This window comes from Anomaloglossus baeobatrachus, chromosome 10 (assembly GCF_048569485.1).
Source record: "Anomaloglossus baeobatrachus isolate aAnoBae1 chromosome 10, aAnoBae1.hap1, whole genome shotgun sequence".
In the NCBI taxonomy this organism is placed as follows: domain Eukaryota; kingdom Metazoa; phylum Chordata; class Amphibia; order Anura; family Aromobatidae; genus Anomaloglossus; species Anomaloglossus baeobatrachus.
This window is the reverse complement of record NC_134362.1, coordinates 109,320,956-109,346,236: the sequence shown is the minus strand read 5'-3', so window position 1 is coordinate 109,346,236 and position 25,281 is coordinate 109,320,956. Positions and strand designations below refer to the sequence as shown.

The 25,281-nt window shown below is 50.8% G+C and overlaps 1 long non-coding RNA gene across 1 annotated transcript in view; it reads left to right on the top strand.

Moving 5' to 3' along the window:
* LOC142255087 (uncharacterized) overlaps positions 1-5,151 on the top strand; it is a 442,966-nt gene extending 437,815 nt beyond the window's left edge. The window contains exon 3 of the long non-coding RNA XR_012727344.1: positions 5,102-5,151. This is a non-coding gene — a long non-coding RNA (uncharacterized LOC142255087). The remainder of the gene's footprint in view (positions 1-5,101) is intronic.
* Positions 5,152-25,281: the final 20,130 nt, after the last annotated feature.

Sequence of the window (25,281 nt, the reverse complement as noted above, 5' to 3'; positions counted from 1 at the left end):
CTGATTTAAATCAAAAAAATCTGATTTTTTTGATTTTTTTAAAAAAATCAAGATTTTTATCCACCCTGCCCATGATGATGGTGAGGGATGTCAGTGGAAAGGAAATTAAGTAGCCAGGTGGTGAAGGGCTATTAATTCACAATGGTATTTTTTTCCGGACACTTTAAGGGTTATTGTGACCAAATTTTTTTTAGTGTTGTTAATACGCTGCCTTGTCCTGGATGGGACTGTTGCGTGGTCCTGGTGATATTATATGTCCCGCTAGGATGCCCTGGAGGGTTGATAAGGAATTTCGATGTAGGCGCAGTGAACATGGTGGACTAGATCGTTTACGTAGCATAGATTCCAAGATAAGGTGGTATGGGACGCCAGCTGAGACACACTTGTGTGGCGCCCCTGTGCCTTACAGGACTGTGTCAATTGTTAACTTTGTGCCCGCAGCGGTGGGTATTGCGCAGCTACCGGATTGTGACTTAACACTGGCGTCCATTGAAAAACAAAAGACGGGCGCCATGTGTAACCAAAAGGACTGGAACCTCTCACCCTTAAAGGGCAGGATTGCAGCGGGGCACGAAAACCCGTGCCCACCTTCTACACAACATTTACCCATAGGAGCCAGGAGCCCCACTTCCCCAGGATGCAGGAAGAGATGGGGTGGTGGCATGGACTGAGACCGGCTGCCATCATTGTCTCCAAACCTGGATGCCTGGGGGGCCCTGGATCATCACTGAGAGGCATGTAAATATTGAAAGTACTTTTCTGCTTGTTTGACAGGATGGATTTCTGGGCCACTGACTTATGCTTAGCCAGGACTACCGTTGTAAGTAATTGGCACTGGTTTATGGTATTATGCACTGGGTCGCTTGTTGCTGCCAGTTGACAACGCTTTACCCGTTTCATCTGAGATACAAACTTTTTGATTGAAATTAAAAGTATTTTTTTTTCTCTCAATGCAAATTTTTTTTTATTATTGTCTTGCTCAACTTGATGACCTGAAATGTTTGCAACGTTTGACATGTTGAAGTGATCTGCCTCCCATAAAGGGAAAACTGTTATCTTGTTTTCTATGCATGACAAAATATTGGGGTGTTTAACTGTGTTTTGTTGCAGCCCCGGAGTGCTGCGATTTGCTGTGGGGGAATGTGGCGCCCCTGAGGCTTCGGTCGCCACAGGGTACTGCATCTCATTTAAAGCGCAGTATCCATCCCGGGTATGAGGAGGTTAATGTCTGGAATGTCTCACTTACACCACACAGTCAGAGAATGAGTCAGCAGTTTCCTTGTATAATACATACAGCAGGTGCTCTCCACTAACGACACTGAAGGTGATCACCATGACAACGGGACTTTCTCAGCTTGGTGATTCATCCGGAGGGTGGGGGGAGCACTGGTATAATACAGGAGCAGGAAGAGAATTACCTTAGAGCGTCTGAAACACAGAAGAACACGGTCACCCGGAGGGCGTGCTTCTGAGCTCCTCCGGGTAGAATCGGCCAGACCGGGGGCACTCTGGAGATCTCAGGAGGAAAGAAGCCCAGTAATGGTAGAGCTTGTGGGACATAGGAGTTTAACAGTCGCTGAGGAAATACCGAGTCAGTCCTTCCAGGGCCAGCGCTACTACAGGGTGCAGAACCCTAGGGTTAGCCTTACTTCACGTTGGCAACCAAATCTGCAGGACGGGATGATTCCATGTCTTCCCGACCACTACCGACATAGCTCGAGGCACAGGAATACATAGGGTCCGGGGTCTAGATCCAGTCAGACTCCACAGCGAGGATCCGCTTCACCTGCGACAGAGCTGGGACACTTTAAACAACCAAGGGGGTCCCCAAGGTGCTTCATGCCATGGGGACCGACACAGTGCACATGGAGAAAGGGCCTACAGACTGCTATACCTGACCTACTTTTAACCTGCCTGGGATCGACCGGAGCCCATCAAAGACCATACCTGGGGTGCGGCGTTGAACCAGTAAGTAAAGACCTGGAACCCGCACTTATTGACTCTGACTCCAATTGTCATCGTCCTGCACTCTAGCACTCCCAGGGACTTCCACCCCCTCCATCCTCCCAGGGCCTGCTCCACCTGTGGGGAGTGATACCATCCCAGCTGCACCCAACATCTTCTTTGGTGAGAGACCCTGCAGTGGCAGCCGCCTACCTGGCCGCGTACCACAGGTGGCGTCACGACTGATATTCCTATTCACCCCATCTCCCCACCATTTGCTGTACACCTCGGGGTCACGAAACCGGGCCAGGCCACCCTGTGACGACGCAGAGGATCTGCATCCCCGGCCCGGCGACAAGTTGGGTAAAACCCCCTTGACCCCAGGGTGTTACACTTGCAACACTCCCTTATTGGTGTACATGGACACATGATATATACTCCCTGGGATTTTATTATCTTCTCCACGACAACAGTGATGCTGTCCACAGATTAGAGGATCACCACAGATGGCTGCACTGTGGAAGTTCATTTCTACTGGTGCTTAAGAACATGTGAATATTTATCCATTGTGGATTAGACTAACATCTCTGGGACAACAGAAAAGCCTTTCAGTGATAGGATGATCATTACAGATGGCTGCATTATGGAGAGGGTTTGCTGTAAGCATAATATGGACAATCGTGCCAATTTCTTCTTGTTTTCTGATAGTACCTGGTATGGTATATGTATATATCTGTAGATTTATGAGCCAGGCTAATATTTGTGCAATTGATAATCTGTTAAAGTGTTGTTTATATGTAGCGCCCCGCGCTCAGCTGCAGCCGAGCCGCTTGGATCCAGGCTCGTTTGGTGGGTGGCTCGAGCGCCTCCGGACCCGGGGGTCACGTCGCTCTGCAAGGGGTTGCTGGCTATCTCGATGGGGGTGGTTAGGTAGGTGTACGGCCGGAGCCATGTTGGAGTTCGTGACGCCACCCACGGGACGTGGTGAAGGTGTAGACACCACCGCTGCAGTTACGGGGGCACCCAGGGGAGATGGTCGTGCAGCAAGATGTTAACCCCTCCGTGAGCAGGGATGGTGGCCCCGGGACCCGTTTGGGAAGAGTATTGGCTGGGCGGTGTAGGGCGGTGCGCAGCCGGATGGCACAGTTGTACTCACGATTATTGACAGACACAAGTCTCTGGTAAACAAAGTTGATGGTGGTCGGTGCCCGCAGCCGGCTGCGTCTGGTCCCCCACCCGGGTTTGTGGTCTTGGCCTTTCTCCTGCACCTTGTTATGTTTGTGTAGACTGCCTTTGCCTCAGCAACGGGAGTACGGTCCCTGGCTGTGTATGTGTCGGTGGAGTCCATTTGCCCGCAGACGCTGGCCCGTGGGATCTCTCTGCCTGTGTGGTGGCTTTCTATCCCCCTCGGTGGGCTGTTGTCTTCTGTCAGGACTTGGGATGGGAAAGGACCTAAGGTCCAGACCTCAATCAATAAATTTGACGTGGTCCAGTGACTTCTGGGCTTCGTTCTGGGTCTGAGTACCCCCCGGTACTCCAGTCGATTCCCCGGTTCGGTACCGGCGGGCCACTACCCTGTCACGGTCCCTTACGGTTCCACCTGGCCATCTTCCCGGCTCCTGCAGGCCAAGCCACCGCCTGCCTCCTAGCCAAGGTGTGCGGGCTACGACCCTCACACCTGTCAGACTGTCACTCCACTCCAGGCTCAACAGCCCTCACTGACTGACTCTCTACAGATCTGACTTGAACTTCAACTCGAACTTGAACTCCTTACTTTTTCCTGCCTCAGGCCCTCTGGACTCCTCGGTGGGCGTAGCCAACCGCCTGGCTCTGTCCCCTGGTGTGACCATTAAGCTCTGAGGGAGGTGACTAGGTTTTAATGTGGTTGGCTGCTGTTATCTTTTTCGGGGACAGGTGTTATGCGGGGCCTATCTGTGACTACCTGGCTAGTAATTTTTTTGTTGTGGTTGTGCGTTATTAAGGGGGAGGGAACATTTTTACATTAGTTCTTCATTGATTGTCCATGCTTTTTGACATTATTTGTGTGCTTCACAAAGATCTGGAATAGGTCCAAATGTAGTTTCTATGGCGGAATAAAGAATGTATATATTATTTTCACGTAACTGGGATACTGTCCCTTTTTTCACCTTATGGATTTTTTCCAAGAGGGCTGCTTGGATACAGACTCCTTGGATAAATGCCCTCAAATAAGGTCTTGATCTGGGTGCTGCAGACACATTCTTACTATATTGCAGGGAGGAAATGTCATCAGGGGGCCGGCTGTTTCTAAAAGCTGGAAGAAAGCTACCCACCTGATCTGTGATGTGATATCCCAAAAAGGAGGGGTAGAACCGAGGCACAAATTCACCATCACATTGATTTGCAAATACTATCAGGGTTTCAAACTGCATTATTCATGTTATATTTAGAGATAGGCATGGCCATCCAATCAACTTAACTCTCCAGATTACCCTTTTAGGCTATGTGTGCACGCTGCATTTTTTTTCTGACCACAAAGATGCAACGTTTTTGGCCCCAAAAAATGCACAAAATGCACCCACAGGAAAAACGCATAAAAAAGCATGCGTTTTTGCGAGTTTTTGTGTTTTTTTTATACATTTTGCTGCGTTTTTTGCGGCGTTTTTGTCCAATGCATTCAATGAGTGAAAAACGCAGTGAAAAATGCAAAACGAAGTAGCCAAAAAAAACCCTGCAATGTGCTGACAGCAAAAATAAAATCCCATAGACAGCTGGGGAAGGAAATTCATGCAGTTTTGAGACCAAAACTGTACCCAAACAATGCGGCAAAAAAAGCAGCGTGCGCACATAGCCTTAAAGTCCAAACACTTTTTACTTATATTTAGAATGTCTTGGTTTAAGTAAAATACATTATTTGTTGGGATTTTTTTTTTTATAAAAGTAGGATTTTCTTTTTTAACATTGCATATAACATCCTGGTAACTTGCAAGAATAGGATAGAATTTTTAACTTTGTATTAATTAACATGGATTTTTTTTTAAATATTTTATGCATAAATGTTTGACAAATGCTATATAAGTTTTTTTTTTGCTACAGCAACAACGACATGCAACAAAATAGTTTGAGGCACATGTGCACATGTTGTCGTTTCCTCATTTCTTTTTTTTTTCTTTTACAGCTCGGCAAAATTCAATATGAGGAACATATTAACAAGATTTTGATGGAGAAACAAGAATTGATATGGAAACATGTATGTTGTTAGTGATTAATGTATCTTTTTAGAAGAATATAGGATATGTTTTAATTTAATAGGTATTAACACATTTGTGGTTCTTTTTCCACAATCTTTTCCCATATGTAGTTTGGCTTTCATGATACTCACTAGGTGGTAATTAATCTTTCTATCTCCACTAAACCCTCCAAACTCCTCTCCTTTGGTGTTGAAGGTGGTCAAGAGCTTGTTTGCAACTGTAAAATGCCCAGGGTTCCTTTAAAGGGAACCTGTTACCAGATTTGTCCCCTCAAAACTGAGTGGTAGATGAGTGAAAAGTAGCTGCATGTACTGTATGCCAGTCTGGGAGCCCTGCTACAGGCAACACACAACATGGAGACCCAATCAGCATACGTCTGTGAATCTGACTGCACTAAAACAAGGGGTACATCCAACATTAGGTCAGTATAATGAAGGTGACCAAAAAAATCCAAATATTGTGTGTGGTGTGACACCCGGAGTCCACATAAAAGCATTAGGTGGAATAACGGTAACTGTCCACTCATAAGCAGAGTTTACCATTCTGACAAAAGGGGTGTAGGGTAAATGTGTCTCGGACGAGTCCCGCCCCAGAAGCGGTCGAACCGCTCGGATCCGGGCGTCACTACTCGTGGCTCGAGGTTCTCCGGAACTGGTGGCTCAGGGACACTCCGAAACGTGATGGGAGGTTATTTACAGGGGAGTTAGTTTGTGATGCCACCCGTGGTGTGCGGTAATAGGGAGTACCGCCGCTGCCATTGGTTGATGGAGTGGGGCAGCCAGATGACTTTACCCTACATGGGTAGGGAAAGGCCCCGGGACCCTGGATGGTGGGATGGATTGCAGGGGGAGCCCAGGCTCGCTGGTAGCAGGGGCTAATCAGGTACTCACTCAGAAGGAAAGCAGACACTGACAACGTGGTAAACCAAGTCTCTGGGTGCCGCTGCCCTCTTGGGGGAGCTCGTCCGGGTTCCGTCCCCTGCAGCACTGCCTGGTGATCCGTGGCCTGCCTCCGTGCACAGAATTTCAGAGTGTCCAGGTGGCCCGTAAGCTTGGAGCTTTCCGGGCCCCACTCCCTACTATTTGTAGCAGAGGAGCTTGCTCTCAGGAGCTCACGCTAGGGATTTCAGTGGGCTGCTTTGCTTGGAAAGCCCTATCCCCCTCGTTGCGCTAGTGCCCCCGATCTCTGAGCTTCATGGGAAGACTCCATAAAGGCCCTGTCCTCCGCAGGTTAATTGCCGGGTTGCTTGAAGCCTTTCCCCGACCTAGGGTCCAGTACCCCGACGTGCTTTCGGCCGCAGACCGGCTATTGGACTGCAGCTGACGACTGTGCTCCTCGACTAAGCCAGCACCCAGTCCCAATATCCCGCGACCAGGTCTCTGACTCCACCGGGCCCAGACCACCTAATCTACGTTCCTCTGGGAGCTTCAACTTCCAGCTTCCACACACTTCGCTCCCCTGGAGCCAACTGGCTTGTCACCTCCCACCTCCCTGCCTGACCCCTAGGTGGGAGGCCCTATTCCAGCTTAGCAGCCCCCTGGTGTGTCTGACAGGGTGTGGTGCGAGGTGTGATTAGGATTTTTAGATGCTGGTGGAGGCAGTACTGCAAGTTGGGAACCCAGAACCATGGGGGGTTGAGTCCTGCACTGTGAGATAAAGAGCGTGACGTACCCTGTGATGACAAGGCTAGTCCAGGGGCGTCACAAATGAGTGTTGACTGCTAAGGTAAATGAAACAGATAAAGTAACTTTCAAAAAAATACATTGTCTATGCACTTTTATGAGATATGAGTAAGGATCTGTTGGAACCGAAATGCGGCATCTGTTTCCTTTTTAATGGAGTCCTAACCATGGAATTTTAAAATGTGACATAAAGTTTTGGAATTTTTTTATCATTTGGGATTGCTAGATTTTTCTTGTTTTTTTTTTGGATTGCTTCTTCTGGTGACCAGCTGGACTCTGATCCGTGCATCCCCTTCTCCATACAAAGAATTGCAGATGGTGATTTAGTGGCTGATAAGTATTTTTTTTGTTTTTTTGTCGTGACTCAGGTAGAAGCAAAAGGAGGAGGAATAGGAGGAACAGTAGGTGCTTCAAACATGACAAAAAAACAAGGTGTAAAAGTAAGGCTGCTTTCACACTTGCGTTCAGCGCAATCCGCCGCTATGGAGAATAGCTCAGTCCGTTAACTCACTGCGCTATTCTCCATAGACTTGTATTGACGACGCACTGTGATGAAAGTGTCTGCGTTTCATCCGCTGGATTTTGACGCAGCGTCGGGCGGAGGGAACGCTACATGTAGCGTTTTTTGAGTCGTTAAAATAACGCACCTTAACGGATTCCGTTGGAATCCGCCAAGGTCTCTAATGATTGTCTATGGTGGCGGATTCCGCCGCTATGCGCTAAGCGGTGGAATCCGCTGACTGATTCCGTCATGTTCTACTGAGCATCCTCAGCATGTTCAGAAGAACGATCTAAATCGTTTAAAATTACTCCTGGTCTCTCTCTCTCTCTCTCTCTCTCTCTGTCGGTCTTTCCCTCTCACCCCTTCTCTCATACTCAACGATCACAGGCATGGCTCTGCATGGCTGTCACACTGCTCTGGCGGCTTCTCCTCTTTTGAAAATGCTGGCCGCTCATTATTCCATCTCGTATTCCCTGCTTCCCCCGCCCACCGGCGCCTATGATTGGTTGCAGTCAGACCCGCCCCCACAATGAGTGACAGCTGTCTCACTGCAACGAATCACAGCCACTGGTGGGCGGGTCTATATCATGCAGTACAATAAATAAATAAATAATTTAAAAAAACGGCATGCGGTCCCCCCAAGTTTGATACCAGCCAAGGTAAAGCCACACGGCTGAAGGCTGGTATTCTCAGGATGGGGATTCCCACGTTATGAGGAGCGCCCCAACCTAAAAATATCAGCCAGCAGCCGCCTGGAATTGCCGCATACATTAGATGCGACAGTCCCTGGACTCTACCCGGCTCATCCCGAATTGCCCTGGTGCAGTGGCAATCGAGGTAATAAGGAGTTAATGGCAGCCCATAGCTGCCACTAAGTCCTAGGTTAATCATGGCAGGCGTCTATGAGACACCCCCAATGATTAACCTGTAAGTGAAAGTAAATAAACACATACACCCGAAAAAATACTTTTTTTGGAATAAAAGATAAAAAAACACCCTCTTTACCACTTTATTAATATCCAAATACCCCTCCATGTCCGACGTAATCCAAACGAGGTCCTACGACGCTTTCAGCTCTTCTACATGAAGCTGACAGGAGCGGCTGTAGAACACCGCCGCTCTCTGTCAGCTCCAGGCAGCAACTGAAGTGAGTCGCGCTGTCAGCGGGGACATCACTGAGGTAGTGTGTGCGATGATGATGGGTGCGGTAGTGCCGGTGTGTGCGGTGATGATGGGTGTGGTAGTGCAGTTGTGTGGTTGTGTGTGCGGTGATGATAGGGGCGGTAGTGCCGGTGTGTGCGGTGATGATGGGGGCTCGCTCTCTCGGCTTAACGCAATGCGTTATTTCACAGGAATCCATTGCCTTTATATCACACATACAACACATCCGTCACATGCGTCACACAACGCATTGTGACGGATGCCAAACGACGTAAGTGTGAAAGCAGCCTTACAGTGGTGGACACACCGCTTGATTGTTGCACCACCAAGGCACTTGTTAGTAACATCAGCAGCAGTAGCAACAAAAGCCACGACAAATATGTCACAGCCCGCAATAATGCCATATCAATGCAGCACATCGAAAAGTACAACATTGCCTATTCTGCACAGTCTGCAACTTGGGTGGATAAATCATTGGAGATCCATGACTTGTTCATATTAATAAAAGTTAGGTGGTCTTGTGATGCCCCTGGACTATTCAGGTCGTCACAGGGTACTGCACAAACTACCCTTACGTGCAGTATTCAAATCTCTAATGGTTCTGGGTCCCCATCTTACAGTGCTGCCTACAACAGCAAATCAAATCCTAGATACACCCTGCACCACACCCACCAGGCACACCAGTGGACGGCTTGAGCGGAATAGGGTTGCCCACCTAGGGGTCAGGACGGGGAGGTGAGGAGTGTAGAAGTGAAGTGGAAGAGGAGAAGGGAGGTAGCCCTGGAACTGAGAGGAGCTCAGAGGAAGCTGGGAGTAGTGGCTCCCAGGAAAAGCTGACTAGGTTGCAGACGGTGGTCTGGACCTAGAGGAGTCGGACCCCCCATTGCAGGGGATTGAGACTAGGTGCCTGGACCTGTCAAAGAGGACGGTCAGCAGCCTGGTCCTATCACCGGTCCAGGACCGGAGGCACGGCGGGGTACACGGACCCTAGGTCGGGAAGAAGCTTTAGGCAACCCGGCAATTAACCTGCGGAGAACGGAGCCTTTATGGACTGTTCCTACTAGCTCCAGAATCGGGGCATTAGCGCAACGAGGGGGATAGGGCCATCCTTACAAGCAGCCCACTAAAAACCCAAGCGTGAGCCCTGAGAGCAGGCTCCCACACTTAGGCACAGTGGGGAGCGGGGCCCGGAAAGTTTTAGACTACTGGGCCACTACGGTGAATTTAAACTTTGTGCCAGGAGGCAGGTCACGGATCACCAAGCAGCATTGCAGGGTCGGGACCCGGATGAGCTCCCCTTTGAGAGGCAGCGGCACCCAGAGACTTGGTTTACCTGGTTGTCAGAGTCTGCTTATTGGCTGCATGAGTACTTGAATCATTTCACCCTTCACAGCACCCAGTAGCATCAACCAGAGTCCCGGGGCCTCCACCTACCCGTGGAGGGCAACGACACCTTGCTGCCCCACTTCATCACCCCGGGTACTCCCAACGGCAGCGGTGTACCCCTAGTTACTGCACACCACGGGTGGTGTCACGAACTATCACTCCCCTGTAAATATATCCCCCTTTTACTTTAGAGTGTGGCCACTAAACCCCCGGGTCCGGAGACCCTCGAGCCACGAACGGACACTACCCCTGTATCCGAATGGTTCGATCCGCTGCTAGGGCGACACACCCTCTAAAAACTTGCCGTCACGAACAGGATTCGGACAGGACCCACTAATCTGGGTGACGTGCGCCTTGAAAAGCGAAACTGCGTGTCTAAAGTCCTGTTCCCACCATTTTCCGCCATCTTTGGCGCCAAAACGCCATCTTCTTGACCAAAAGCACGCAAAGCCGGGGCCCCGCCCCTTGTCCTGAGAGTTTGCCTGGAACCGGAAGTTTCCAGAGGGCCCCAGTGCAGCAGTGAGTGGCTGGCGAAAACCGAGGGGGCGTGATGGCATGTAACAGTGGAAGTGAAGCAGGGACGCCAGGACTCTGCAATAACGTTCCTGGGCACCGCAGAGGCAAGATGTCGGGAAAGCGTGGCTGTTCAGCTGAGGATGCTGCTTCCGGTACAGCTGCCTGGATCGAGATGCGGAGGGCCGCTGCGGCGGTGCGGTCTCAAGAAGCCATGCATGTGGAGCGGGTAAGCAGAAACCCAGCTCCGGTTGACCAATGCGGCCGCGGAGTCCGGTCTGCCCCCAGCCACTACCATCTCCCTGTCGCCTTCGCCCCCGACCACAGCTGACCCCGAGACGCTGCCTGCAACACCAGCAGCGGAGTCTTTAACTCCCGCAGGATTGTGCAGAATCCTGTGACGACCTGAATAGTCCAGGGCGTCTTCACAAACAATATATCTCCCCTGTAAATACCCCCCTTCTTTATTCGGGTGTGACCCTTAGCCCCCGGGTCCGGAGACCCTCGAGCCATGAGTAGCGACATCCGGATCTGAGTGGTTCGACTTCTGCTGGGGCATTACATTTGGATTATTGAACCAGCGCCAATTTGGCGACGGCTCATACCGAATTTGATATTGGCAAACCTTTATCAAACAAGTTTGCTCATCTCTAATCAGCATCTGTCTGTCCCCTTAAAGTGCAGACCGCCTAACTTTCATCAAGATGAACCAGTCATGGATATCCAATGACTTTCCCGCCCCAGCTGCAAACTTTGAAGACTAGGTGATGGTGTAGTTTTCAGTGTGCTGCATTGATGTCCCATTATTGCAATCTTTGAGACCTTTGTCATGGCTTTTGTGGTTGCTGTTGCTACTGCTGCTGATGTAACTAACGAGTGCATTGTGGCACAACAATCAAAAGGTGTGTCCACCTCTGTAACTTTTACAATTTGGCTTTTTTATGTATGAAGCACCTAATATTCCTACTATTTGTCCTCCTTTTGCTTGCTACTGAATCACGACAAGCCAAATGTTTGGTAAATAGAGAGTGAAAATAGGTGTACAGACATGGTCAACGTCAGATAACAGGCCACACGTCAGGTCATAGTGACTCCCTCTGCTTCCTCCCAGTGAATTTTCTGTTGAGATTTCAGTCTGAATAACATTTTTCAGAGATATACATGTACTCCCGGGTGTAAACGCTTACTGTAGAGCGCATCATAAATATGCTACGTACAAGGACAGTCTAATGAAGTTGACCTAAAGAATTCAACACTTGTCTGTAGTATGATAGCCAAAGACCACATAAAAGCATTGGGTAGAATAATGGTAAGGCCTAAGACACACGCCATGAAAATCGGAGCGAGTGGAATGCAATAAAACATCGCATTCCACTCGGACCATTATTAGCCTATGTGTCAGCACCGATGACCGATTATTTTCTCAGCCCTAATCGGACCGAGAAAACAATCACAGCATACTGCGACTGTAATGCGTTCCTGGTTTCTCTCGCACCCATTCAAGTCTATGGGGCAAGATAAAAATCGCACGCACTTGCAGTACACCGGTGTACCGCGAGTGCAGGGCGAGAATGGCAATAGCCGGCTACAGAGGAGAGAGAGATAAATCCCTCCCCTCCGCAGCACCGGCCCTCCCCTCCTCAACGCCGGCCCTCCCCTCGTGGGTGCCTGCCCGCCCCCTGCAGGTGAGGTCCGATCGCATGATCGGACCTCAGTCGCAGTGACACTCGGATGACACTCGGCTCCGGCTATGCTGCCAGCGTGAGTTGAGTGTCATGCGAGGATCGAAGTAGTCCCCCGTGTGGCCCCGGCCTAACTGCCTCGCCATAAGCAGAGTTTACCATTGTGGGAAAGGGCTGTAGGGTAAACAAGTGGTGACTGCTCTAGTAGGTAAAACAGATAAGAAAACTTAAAAAAAAAAATACTTTGTCTATGGACATTCACAATAATGATCTGTTGGAGATCAAAACATTAAAACTGTGAAAGCTAAACTGCCATTTTTTTTTAAGAAAACCAGTTGCAAGAATTTTTAGTCCCAAATAGCTAAAAATAATAAAAAAATAAATATATAGTTGAACATGGTTTAGGTTATAACTCACAAGTTTTGCCGAATTAATTATATATACTTCCCCACCTAAGTGGTAAAGCTTCTACAGCAGAACTAATCACACAAAAATCTGATGTTGGTATTCAGATAAAAGAAGCTCAAGAAATCAAAATAGTAAAAAATACTTTTTATTGAAAATATTTTTAAAAATGAATTATAATTCCACAGTATAGTACCCAAGGACATGGAGAAAAGGTCATACAATTGTTATCCATTCACAATATTTAGTCTCAGATCACTTCATAAAATATATAGGGTACATATCATAGTGGCTATGAATTCCTAGTATAAAACAGGTGTTATATCTCCTCTATACAATTTTTCAAATTATATTTGTGATGTTAATATAAACAATTATCATAGTTGTTAGCCATACAATATGTTAGTAGTGCATATTTCATCATTGGAGCAAATCGCTAATTAGAACACATATATTGCAGGTTAATGTGGAACTTGTAGTTCCTCACTTAAATCTGCATAACAATTCACATGTCTGGCGATTCCTCCATCTGTTTTTTATGCATCATACAAGGGTGTATCAAAAAAGCAGATTTAGAGTGCTATATATTATATGCTATGTGCTAATATGGGACTTGTAGTTCCTCAGTTATATCTATTGTACTATAGACCTGTGGCAGAACATTCCTGCATTTGTTCATTAAGTATAGCAAAGTAGTTGCTTAAGTAAATATAAGCCCACATGTCTACCACAATAGATAAACCGCTAGTATATTACTTACTAGAGACCTGGTATCCACGTCCTACAACCCCAACACGTGTTTCGCCACTTCTTCTTCTGCCCCCGAAGAAGAAGTGGCGAAACACGTGTTGGGGTTGTAGGACGTGGATACCAGGTCTCTAGTAACAATATAGTAGCGGTTTATCTATTGTGGTAGACATGTGGGCTTATACTTACTTAAGCAACTACTTTGCTAAACTTAATGAACAAATGCAGCAATGTTCTGCCACATGTCTATAGTACAATAGATATAACTGAGGAACTACAAGTCCCATATTAGCACATAGCATATAATATATAGCACTCTAAATCTGCTTTTTTGGTACACTCTTGTATGATGCATAAAAAACAGATGGAGACAGACATGTGAATTGTTATGCAGATTTAAGTGAGGAACTACAAGTCCTACATTAACCTGCAATATAAGTATTCTAATTAGCGATTTGCTCCAATGATGAAATATGCACTACTAACATATTGTATGGCTAACAACTATGATAATTGTTTATATTAATATCACAAATATAATTTGAAAAATTGTATAGAGGAGATATAACACCTGTTTCATACTAGAAATTCATAGCCGTTATGATATGTACCCTATATATTTTATGAAGTGATCTGAGACTAAATATTGTGATGGGATAACAATTGTATGACCTTTTCTCCATGTCCTTGGGTACTATACTGGGGAATTATAATTCATTTTTAAAAATATTTTCTATAAAAAGTATTTTTTACTATTTTCATTTCTTGAGCTCCTTTAATCTGAATACCAACATCAGATTTTTGTGTAAACGGTTTAGGTTATATTCAGACCAGTATGAAAAAATTAACATTGCATCGACACATCTGACAGGTACCAGCAGGCCCGGACTGACCATAGGGCAATTCTGGCAAATGCCAGATGGGCCGGTCCCTATAGTGGGCCGGTCCCTGTAGTTGGCCGGTGCATCTGCAGTCACCGCCATGCTCCTCAGCAGTATGTGCATGCCGGGCATACAAGCTGCAGCAGGAGGCAGCGTGCTACACTGTGCCAGCCCTGCTGTGTGACAGTGTGCTCGGAATGCACACACTGCTGAGGAGCGCGGCGTTGGCGGTGCTGGTGACTGCAGCTTCCTCCTTCCTATTCGAATGTATTTGCGTCTTTCAGACGTAAATACATTTGAACAGTGCGCCGGGACTGGCCCCCGCCGCCGACGTGCAGCAACGTGATGAGATCAGCACCTTGCTGATGTCATCACAGTGCTGCGGGCGCCACACTGGATGCATCAGGCACAGGCAGCGGTAAGCGCTCCATGGAGGAGCCGAAGATATTAATGGGGATGAGTGGGGAGGGGCTGAGGACACATAACGGGGAACATTTGTGAAGGAACACAGCTTTGTGACAGGCAGAGGAGGAGTACTGTATTCCGAGGGAGGGGGGGAGGCAGGAGTGTGTAGTGATGGGGTAGTGTAATTTGTGTGTGTAGGGGGTGATGGGGGGTGCATTGTATTATGTCTGGCGAGGGGGTAATGGAGGGTGCATTGTATTGTGTGTGGGGGGAGGGGTAATTGGGGGTGCATTGTATTTGTGTGTGTATGTGTGTAGAGGGTGATGGCGGGGTGCATTGTATTTGTGTGTGTGTGTGTGTGTGGGGGGAGGGGTAATGGAGGGTGCATTGTATTGTGTGTGTGTTTGTGGGGGGAGGGGTAATGGAGGGTGCATTGTACAGTATTGTGTGTGTGTTTGTGGGGGGAGGGGTAATGGAGGGTGCATTGTATTGTGTGTGTGTGTGGGGGGAGGGGTAATGGAGGGTGCATTGTATTGTGTGTGTATATGTGTACTGGGGGTGCATTGTATTGTGTGTGTGTGTGGGGGGGAGGGGTAATGGAGGGCGCATTGTATTGTGTGTGTAGGGGTAATGGGGGTGCATTGTATTGTGTGTGTGTGGGGGGAGGGGTAATGGAGGGTGCATTGTATTGTGTGTGTATAGGGGTAATGGAGGGTGAATTGTATTGTGTGTGTGTGTGTGTGTGTGGTGGGGAGGGGGTAATGGAGGGTGCATTGTATTGTGTGTGTGTGTGTGTAGGGGTAATGGAGGTGCATTGTATTGTGTGTGTGTGTGTGTGTGGGGGGGAGGAGGGGTAATGGAGGGTGCATTGTATTTTGTGTGTGTGTGTGTGTGTAGGGGTAATGGGGGTACATTGTATTGTGTGTGGGGGGAGGGGTAATGGGGGATGCATTGTATTGTGTGTGTGTGTGTGGGGGGGTTACAAAAGAGCAGTTTGGGGTAAATATATAAATAAATAATAATAAAGGGGCCATATGGGGTGATATTATGGAGAGAAGCAGTGTGGGGGTATATTATAAAGAGAGAAGTGTGCAGGGGACATTATGGGGAGAAGCTGTGTATGGGGACATTATGGAAAGAGGCTGTCACGCTCCCCGGGTCCGTGGCCCCTCTCCCCGGGTCTCCTGCCCCGCTCCCCGGGTCCTCAGCCCCGCTCCCCGGCTCACCTGCCACGCTCCCCGATCTCCAGCCTTCGGTCCCCGTCCTTCCCAGGCCCCCTGGCCTCCGATCGCGGCGCCCGACGGCTTCCCAGGCCCTGGCTGGCTCCCCTGCGTCCTCTTCTCGGCCTCCCTTCCTGGCTTCTGGCACCCGGGCTGCGCGCATGCGCATTAGGGCGCGCGCGCGGTCACTGACCCTTTCTTAAAGGGCCAGCGTCCATTAACAGGAAATGAGGCTGAACAGGTACAGGGTATAAAGGGGTGTATTGTCCAAGGGGGCGGGGCCTGATCTTCGTGTTCCCTGAGCTAGGAGTCAGGTCTCCTGGTGTTACTGTGCTCGTACTCACCTATCTCTCTTTGTAGAGCCGTGCCTGCTTCGCCATCCAGTCTGCCGTATCCTGAAACCCGAACGCTGTCCATCTGCCATCCTGACAGTCCGCACCACCTCGGATCCCTGCGGTGACCCGTCTTCTTGCTCCCAAGGTTCCGGACCCCGCCTGACATCATCTCAGCTTCCGAACCTGAGCTGCGTCACCCGGACTACCACCCGTAACTCCGTAGTCCCAGGGACTTCTCCGCTATACCTGTGTGCAAGGACTGCTCTGCTGTTTCTAGTGCTCCAGCTGCCGGACTCTTTGCTACCATCTAGGAGTTCGGTCCAGTGGATCCACCTCCTGGGCCTGCCCGTACACCTGGCCGTGACAGTAAGATCAGGCCATGGATCCCGCTGCAGCACTATTGGCCCTGCAAGAGGAACTCCAACGCCAGCGTGAAGTCCAGACCCGCATGCTGCAATTTATGACCTCCGTGGACACCCGCCTGTACACGTTACAAGCATCAATGACGCCTGCGGCACCCAGGTCCTCCAATGGACAATCCACGGCTCCCGCACCAGTGGCAGCCTCGTCGGGTGCTTCCCAACTCCGGTTGGCTTCACCACCTCGTTATTCTGGAGATCCCAAGACCTGCAGGGGCTTCCTCAACCAATGTTCCCTTCATTTCACGCAGCTGCCACATCTATTCGCCTCCGACCAAGCCAAGGTCGCCTTTATAATGTCCCACCTAGAGGGCGAGGCACTGGCGTGGATGAACCCCTTGTGGGAGAAGGAGGACCCCGTGACCAAGAACCTTCGAGAGTTCCTGCAGGCCTTTCGCAGTACCTTTGACGAGCCGGGACGCGCCTCTGCGTCTGCTTCATCACTTCTCCGCCTACGTCAAGGAACACTGACGGTGGGCCAATACGCCATCCGTTTCCGCACTTTGGCTTCTGAACTCGGGTGGAATAATGAGGCCCTGACAGCCGCCTTCTGGGAGGGACTCTCGAGTCGCATCAAAGATGAGTTGGCGGGTCGTGACTTGCCCTCCACCCTAGATGCCCTGATTGCCCTGGCTACTCGAGTGGACATTCGTTTTCAGGAGCGCTCTAAAGAGCTGTCTCGTGAGAGACGACCGGTACGGCATTCCTCACCTCCCCAGAAGCCCTCCGCACCTCAGTCATCAACAGCTGGGATTCCCGTCCACGAGCCCATGCAGATTGACCGAGTACGACAGTCTGAACAGCGTCGAGCAGAGCGGCTCGCCAAGGGCCTCTGCTTTTACTGCGGAGAGGGCACACACCTGCTACGCGCCTGTCCAGAGAGGCCGGGAAACTCCAAAGCCTAGGGTTGGTAGGAGAGGCCACCCTAGGTGCTGGGACTCTCTCAGACCCGGTTATGTGGACTGTGCAAGTGTCAACGGGAGAGACGCGGTTCACGGCTGAGGCATACCTCGATTCCGGGGCAGCAGGCAATTTCATTCAGCAGGCCACGGTGGACAAGTACCAGCTGCCTGTTACTCCACTTGACAAACCCCTCGTGATAGCCTCTGTGGATGGGAGACCTCTCTCTGATACCATCTCCTGGGTCACCAGACCGGTCGAACTACGTATCGGTGCCCTGCACACCGAGAACATCTCTCTCTACGTCCTTCCACACATGTCCCATCAAATCCTGCTGGGACTTCCCTGGTTACGGACACACGAACCCTCAGTCAGCTGGGGTACTGGCGAAATCACCCGATGGGGTCCTTCTTGTCATGAGAAGTGTCTGAAGTCCATACCACACATCCGACGACCTCCGGTTCCAGAGAACCTACCGGAACTGCCCTCGGCCTATTGGTCCTTCGCAGACGTTTTCGACAAGAAGGAGTCTGAGGTACTTCCGCCACACCGTCCCTACGATTGTGCCATCGACCTGCTCCCAGGAACAACACCACCTCGAGGACGGATATATCCGTTGTCCCCAGCCGAAACCAGGGCCATGTCTACCTACATCACAGAGAGCCTGGCTAAGGGATTCATCCGGAGATCCTCCTCTCCTGCGGGAGCGGGCTTCTTCTTCGTTAAGAAGAAAGAGGGTAACCTACGCCCCTGCATCGACTACCGGGGTCTGAATCAGATCACCGTAAAGAACAAGTACCCTCTGCCGCTCATCCCCGAATTGTTCGACCGGCTCAGAGGAGCCCGTGTGTTCACCAAACTGGATCTTCGGGGTGCTTACAACCTAGTTCGTATCCGCTCTGGGGACGAATGGAAGACCGCGTTTAATACTCGCGATGGGCACTATGAATACTGCGTGATGCCCTTCGGCCTATGTAATGCACCAGCAGTCTTCCAAGAATTGGTGAACGACATCTTCCGGGACCTCCTCTACGTCTGTGTAGTAGTGTATCTGGATGACATCCTTATCTACTCTCCGGACCTCCAGACCCACAGAGAGAACGTCCAGCTGCTCCTACAACGACTGAGAGAGAATCGTCTATACGCCAAATATGAGAAGTGTGTCTTTGAGCAGTCTTCTCTCCCTTTCCTGGGATACATCATCTCGGGTACTGGACTGCAAATGGATCCTAAGAAGGTGTCCTCCATACTCAACTGGCCTCCCCCTTCTGGACTAAAGGCAATCCAACGGTTCCTGGGATTTGCCAACTACTACCGCCAGTTCATCCCTCACTTCTCTGCCCTGACTGCTCCTCTCTCCGCTTTGACCAAAAAGGAGGCTAATCCAAAGGACTGGTCACCTGCGGCCGACGCCGCGTTTTGCTCACTGAAGCGAGCATTTGCCTCCGCTCCTGTACTCCACCGTCCGGAGTTAAACCGCCAGTTCACCTTGGAGGTGGATGCCTCCTCCTCGGGAGCCGGAGCAGTGCTCATGCAAAAGTCCTCCTCCGGGAAGATGGTTACATGCGGTTTCTTCTCCAAGAGCTTCTCTGCACCTGAACGTAATTACACCATCGGTGACCGAGAACTATTGGCGGTCAAACTGGCTCTGGAGGAATGGCGCTACCTCCTGGAAGGAGCAGTGTACCCCGTAATTATCTACACGGACCACAAGAACCTGGAATACCTACGGTCCGCTCAGCGACTGAACCCACGGCAAGCCAGGTGGTCCTTATTCTTTGCCAGGTTCGACTTCCAGCTCCATTTCCGACCCGCAGACAAGAATGTACGTGCGGATGCCTTGTCTAGGTCTTTCATGCCCATGGAGCAGGAGGAAGAGACTACCCAGCCTATCATCCCTCCTAGCAAGATTATTCCGGTGGCCCCTGTCACCCTGGCCCAGATACCGCCCGGAAAGACCTATGTCTCTGAGACTGACAGGCAAAAGGTGTTACACTGGGGTCATGCCTCGAAAACAGCCGGTCATGCAGGCCAGAAGAGAACATGGGGTGCGATTGTACGCCATTATTGGTGGCCATCCCTTCGCACGGACGTCGCTGCTTTTGTCTCTGCCTGCTCCTCTTGTGCCAGGAACAAGACGCCCAAACACCTGCCCTATGGCCGTCTTCTGCCTCTGCCGATACCCACAATTCCGTGGCAACACATAGCGATGGATTTTATTACGGACTTGCCATTATCCTCTGGACACACAGTCATATGGGTCGTGGTGGACCGGTTCTCCAAAATGGCTCACTTCGTCCCTATGGCTGGACTGCCCTCTGCTCAGGAACTCGCGGAAGCCTATATACATCACATCTTCCGCTTGCATGGTTTCCCATCCCACATCGTGTCCGACCGAGGAACTCAGTTTACCTCCCGCTTCTGGAGGGCGCTCTGCAAACATCTGGGTGTGACTCTGGACTTTTCTTCTGCTTACCATCCTCAGTCTAATGGCCAAGTGGAGAGGGTCAATCAAATCTTGACCTCCTTCTTACGTCACTACGTCAACGCCCATCACGACGACTGGTCCACGCTTCTACCTTGGGCTGAATTCTCACATAACCACCACATCAGTGAGTCGTCCTCCAAATCTCCCTTCCATGTAGTTTACGGACTTCAACCCTCCGTCCCGTTGCCTATATCCCCTTCTTCGGATGTCCCTGCGGCTGATACTGTAGCCCGTGACTTCGCTACTATTTGGGACTCTGTCAAGGCGTCCCTTGGACGCGCTTCCCAGCGGATGAAGACACACGCCGACAAGAGGCGTTTGGACCCTCCGCGTTTTTCTCCTGGAGATCTTGTCTGGCTTGCTTCCCAGTACATCCGATTGAAGATACCATCATACAAGCTGGGTCCTCGCTACATCGGGCCGTTTAAGGTCCTCAGCAAGATCAATGAGGTCTCCTACAAGCTACAGCTCCCGGCCACGATGAGGATACCCAACTCATTCCACGTCTCCCTGCTCAAGCCGGTTATCCTTGGTCCCTTCTCCGCTGCTGCCAGTCCGGCTCCTCCACCTATTGCCGATGACGACATCTATGCGGTAAGGGATATCGTGGCCATGAAGACCGTACGAGGTCGACAGTTCTTCCTGGTGGACTGGGAGGGGTATGGTCCTGAGGATAGGTCCTGGGAGCCCAGGGAGAACGTAGGCACTCCTCTGATCCGTGCCTTCCTGTCCCGGTTGCGGGGAGGGGGGCGTGGGGGGGGGGGTACTGTCACGCTCCCCGGGTCCGTGGCCCCTCTCCCCGGGTCTCCTGCCCCGCTCCCCGGGTCCTCAGCCCCGCTCCCCGGCTCACCTGCCACGCTCCCCGATCTCCAGCCTTCGGTCCCCGTCCTTCCCAGGCCCCCTGGCCTCCGATCGCGGCGCCCGACGGCTTCCCAGGCCCTGGCTGGCTCCCCTGCGTCCTCTTCTCGGCCTCCCTTCCTGGCTTCTGGCACCCGGGCTGCGCGCATGCGCATTAGGGCGCGCGCGCGGTCACTGACCCTTTCTTAAAGGGCCAGCGTCCATTAACAGGAAATGAGGCTGAACAGGTACAGGGTATAAAGGGGTGTATTGTCCAAGGGGGCGGGGCCTGATCTTCGTGTTCCCTGAGCTAGGAGTCAGGTCTCCTGGTGTTACTGTGCTCGTACTCACCTATCTCTCTTTGTAGAGCCGTGCCTGCTTCGCCATCCAGTCTGCCGTATCCTGAAACCCGAACGCTGTCCATCTGCCATCCTGACAGTCCGCACCACCTCGGATCCCTGCGGTGACCCGTCTTCTTGCTCCCAAGGTTCCGGACCCCGCCTGACATCATCTCAGCTTCCGAACCTGAGCTGCGTCACCCGGACTACCACCCGTAACTCCGTAGTCCCAGGGACTTCTCCGCTATACCTGTGTGCAAGGACTGCTCTGCTGTTTCTAGTGCTCCAGCTGCCGGACTCTTTGCTACCATCTAGGAGTTCGGTCCAGTGGATCCACCTCCTGGGCCTGCCCGTACACCTGGCCGTGACAGAGGCATTGTGAAGGTATATTAAGATGAGAGGCAGTGTGGGAGGTATTTTGGATAAGGGCAGTGTGGGGGGATATTTTGTGAAGGAAGCACAGCAATTATTTATTCAGGGGCACAGCAAGGGAGATATTTATATTTATGGGGCAGTATAATGATACTTTTATTTTTTAAAGGTGTTGTGTGGGGAAGTGCTGCTGAAAAATAAAGAGGGAGGTCTTCAAAGACGAGCGGTGGGCACAAAACCTCATCATGGCGTCTGTACTGCGCGGAGACAAAAGGGATGGGAACGACTCAGAAGATGTCACCTATAAAGGTACCTGGATGTAAACGATTATTTGTGATATTGCCTGCGTCTTATCAATATTGTGGTTCCTGTATGGTCCGGAGTCTGATAACAACAACTCCCAGCATTTCCTCACCATTGTTAAGGACAAGCTGGGGGTTGTAGATTCCAGCATCTCCAGAGCCTTCCCATTCATCTGCATTGTAAAATACAGAATGTTTTCAGAGGGCAAAACACCAGATGAATGGACCGGTCACTTCTTTTAATCACTTGGTAGTTTTAGAAACCTCAAGTGGGTAAAAGATGCTCAAAAGCCTGAACCTGTGCACAGCGAGTAGATGCATATGGTTGTGACGCCCTGGCCAATCAGGTCATCACAGGGTATTGTGCAACCTGCCCTTCTGCACAGTATCCGCATCCTCCTTGGTTACAGATCCCTGTTCTTTGGTGTTGCTAAGATCAGAGCCAGTCAAAACCCTAGGAACACTTTGCACCACACCCACCAGAAACACCATTGGGGGGCCTGAAAGGAATAGGGCCGCCCATTTGGGGGGTTGGTAGGGGAAAGTGAAAAGTGACAGGAAAAGTGAAAAAGGAGTGTAAGGAGTAGGAGTGCGGAGTAGTGACTCTCGGAGGGAGAGGTCACCAGTTAGGAGCAGGGCTCCTGAGGACTACTAGGTGGTAGACGTTGGTCTGGGCCTGGTAGGAGCTGGAACCCAGGTCACAGGGGATCGTGGCAAGGGGCACGGATTGCCAAAGAGGGCAGCCGGCATCCTTGAGCCATCTCCAGGCAAGGGCCAGGGCACGTCGGGGTACGTGGACCCTAGACCGGGAAGTAGCTTCAGGCGTCCTGGTAATTTACCCGACGGGGGTGAAGTCTTTAAGATTCATCCCTCACCAGCTCCAAAATCGGGGTACTAGCGCAACGAGGGGATAGGACTTTTCCCAAAACACAGTCCATCAAATCCCAAGCGTGAACCCTGAGATCAAGCTCCCTCCGTTGGCCATACGTGTGAGCGGAACCTGATTAGTTCCCCACTATAGGGTCCAACAGAGCAGAAGGTGCCACGGAAAAGGCCACAGGCTAACAAGCAACACCAAGGGCACATATCCAAGCGTGCTCCCTCCTTGATGCAGCGGTGCTCAGAATTCTGATTTACAAGCTGTCAGTATTCTTGGACTGAGTGAGTATGCAGAAACCCTTTCCTTTTCCAATGGCACCCCTTCACTACCACCATCGGGCCCCGGGGCACAACCCCCTACCCACGGAGAGATTAGACACCTTGCTGCCATACCACCTCCACTGGGCTCCCCAACAGCAGCGGTGGTACTCCATCTTACCATGCACCGTGGGTGGCGTCACGAACTTCCTAATCCCCTGTACATATCCCCCCTCTTCACTTTGAGTGTCTGCGCGACCCTTTTCCGGGTCCGGAGACCCCTTGAGCCACCGCGGTTCCGGATCCGAGAGGCTTGGCCGCTGAAATGGGGGCGGTACAGCTCGAAAAACCTGGAGTCATGAACAGGATATGAGGAGGACCCACTTATCTGGGTCACTTGCGCCTTGAAAGTCGAAAACCGCGAGTAAAGATTCCTTTTCCCGCCAATTCCACCATTGTCCGACATCTTTTTGCTCCAAAATGCTGTCTTCCCCGTGAAAGCCTGCAAAGCCTAAGCCCTGTCCTTTTTCTAGCATCTGAGGCCAGAACCGGAAGTTCCCAGAGGGCGACAGCGCGCAAAAGAGTGCTGAGAAAAGACTGAGGGGGCGTGCCGGAATGTAATCCCAGCGGAAGTGGAGCAGGGACACCTGGACTCTGCCATAACGTTCCTGGACGACGCAGTGGCAAGATGGCAAAACGAGACTGGTCACCGGAGCGTGCTGTTCCCGGGACTGCGACATGGATCGAGGAGGAGACGGAGCAACTGTGCAGGAGAATGAGGATGCAGTTCCTGTTTATACTGAACCACTGGAGGGAAGAGATGCGGAGCCTGGCGATGGTGGTGCGAGCCTGTGAGATTGAAATCCCACGTGAAGAGAGGGTAAGCGGTTACCCAGTCCCTACTGATTGCTCAAATCCGGCCACAGCGGCCCCCGCTCGCGGTAAGCACTCCATCGTCACCTACCCCGTCCTCGGTGGACGCCAAGCAGCCCACACCAACCCCGGCAGCGGAACCTGCAGTATTTAAGTGTGAAGCTCCAGATACTTAGGCCCCGATCTCGACCATAATCCCTGTCATGAAAGCAGTTATCCAGAGCCCAGCCAGACCAGACCCGGCCGCATCACAGGGCCCGTCCTCAGAGGTGGAGTACCTGGACCCTTCCATCTCGGCTGTGGAGCAGTTGGTATTACAGTTTTCAGCCACGGAAGCGGAGCCAAGAAGTTCACCTGTTCTGCTACCACGCGGCATCCTGACGGCTGTTGGGGCCACCAGAGTCCAAATAAAGCCAGAGCCAGATAGGGAGCTGAGGCCAGACGCTGATGCCCCCTACTGGGAACGACACCAGCAACAGATGATGCCAGCGATGACAACGCAAGAACAATAATGACAAGAGATGCTTGCCTGAGCCAGGAAAGAGAAGGATTATCTGAGGAAGGCTACTTTCCGTCTCCGTGGGCCGCGGCGCAGAGGGTACGTCAGGCGGTTTAACCCCGAGAAAGGATGGGGTTTCCTCTGGGAAGCAGATCTCTCAGAAGAGGTGTTTGTTACGCGGAGAGATATTGAGCAACATCTCCCAAGTGGCCATCCAGGCCGCAACCTGGAGGCGGGAGAGGTGGTCAGTAGAGATGAGCCACCCCCCTAGAGTTCGAGTTTGGTTCGTCGAACGGTGCCCCGTTCGACGAACCATTCTACGAACCGTTCGACGAACCTCTTGAACCTCATTATAAACAATGGGAGGCAATCACAAACACCTAAAAACACCTGGAAAACACCCTCAAAGGTGTCCAAAAGGTGACAAACAACTCACAAGACAACACAAACACATGGGAAAGTGACAAGGACAAATACCCATGTGAAAACTAAACAGCTGGATGAGGAAAAAGAGGAGGAGACACAGATATAGGCATGAAATGCCCTTCTAAAGTCATGTAAAACACAGCAAGGAGACTCCAAGCAGAGTCTCCCTTTTTTCCCAAAATTGGGCCCCACAGACACCACTTAAGTGGCATCACTTGTGCCTTAGTTGCAAACTGGATGTTTTGATTTGCATCAAGCACATTCCAAAAAACACCAGCCTTAACTGTCCCCAGGATGACACCGGGGTAGGTCCAGCAAAGTCTTTGCTGAACCATGACTAGTTCATCTTGGCTCATTTTTAAAAAAACAGCAAGGGGATCTCCAAGCAGAGTCTCCCTTTGTTCCAAAAATTGGGCCCCACAGACACCACTTCAGTGGCATCACTTGTGCCCTAGTTGCAAACAGGATGTTTTGATTTGCATCAAGCACATTCAAAAATACGCCAGCCTTAACTATCCCCAGAATGACACCAGGGTAGGTAGCAAAGTCGTTGCTAAACCAAGACTTGGTCATCTTGGCTCATTTTTAAAAACACAG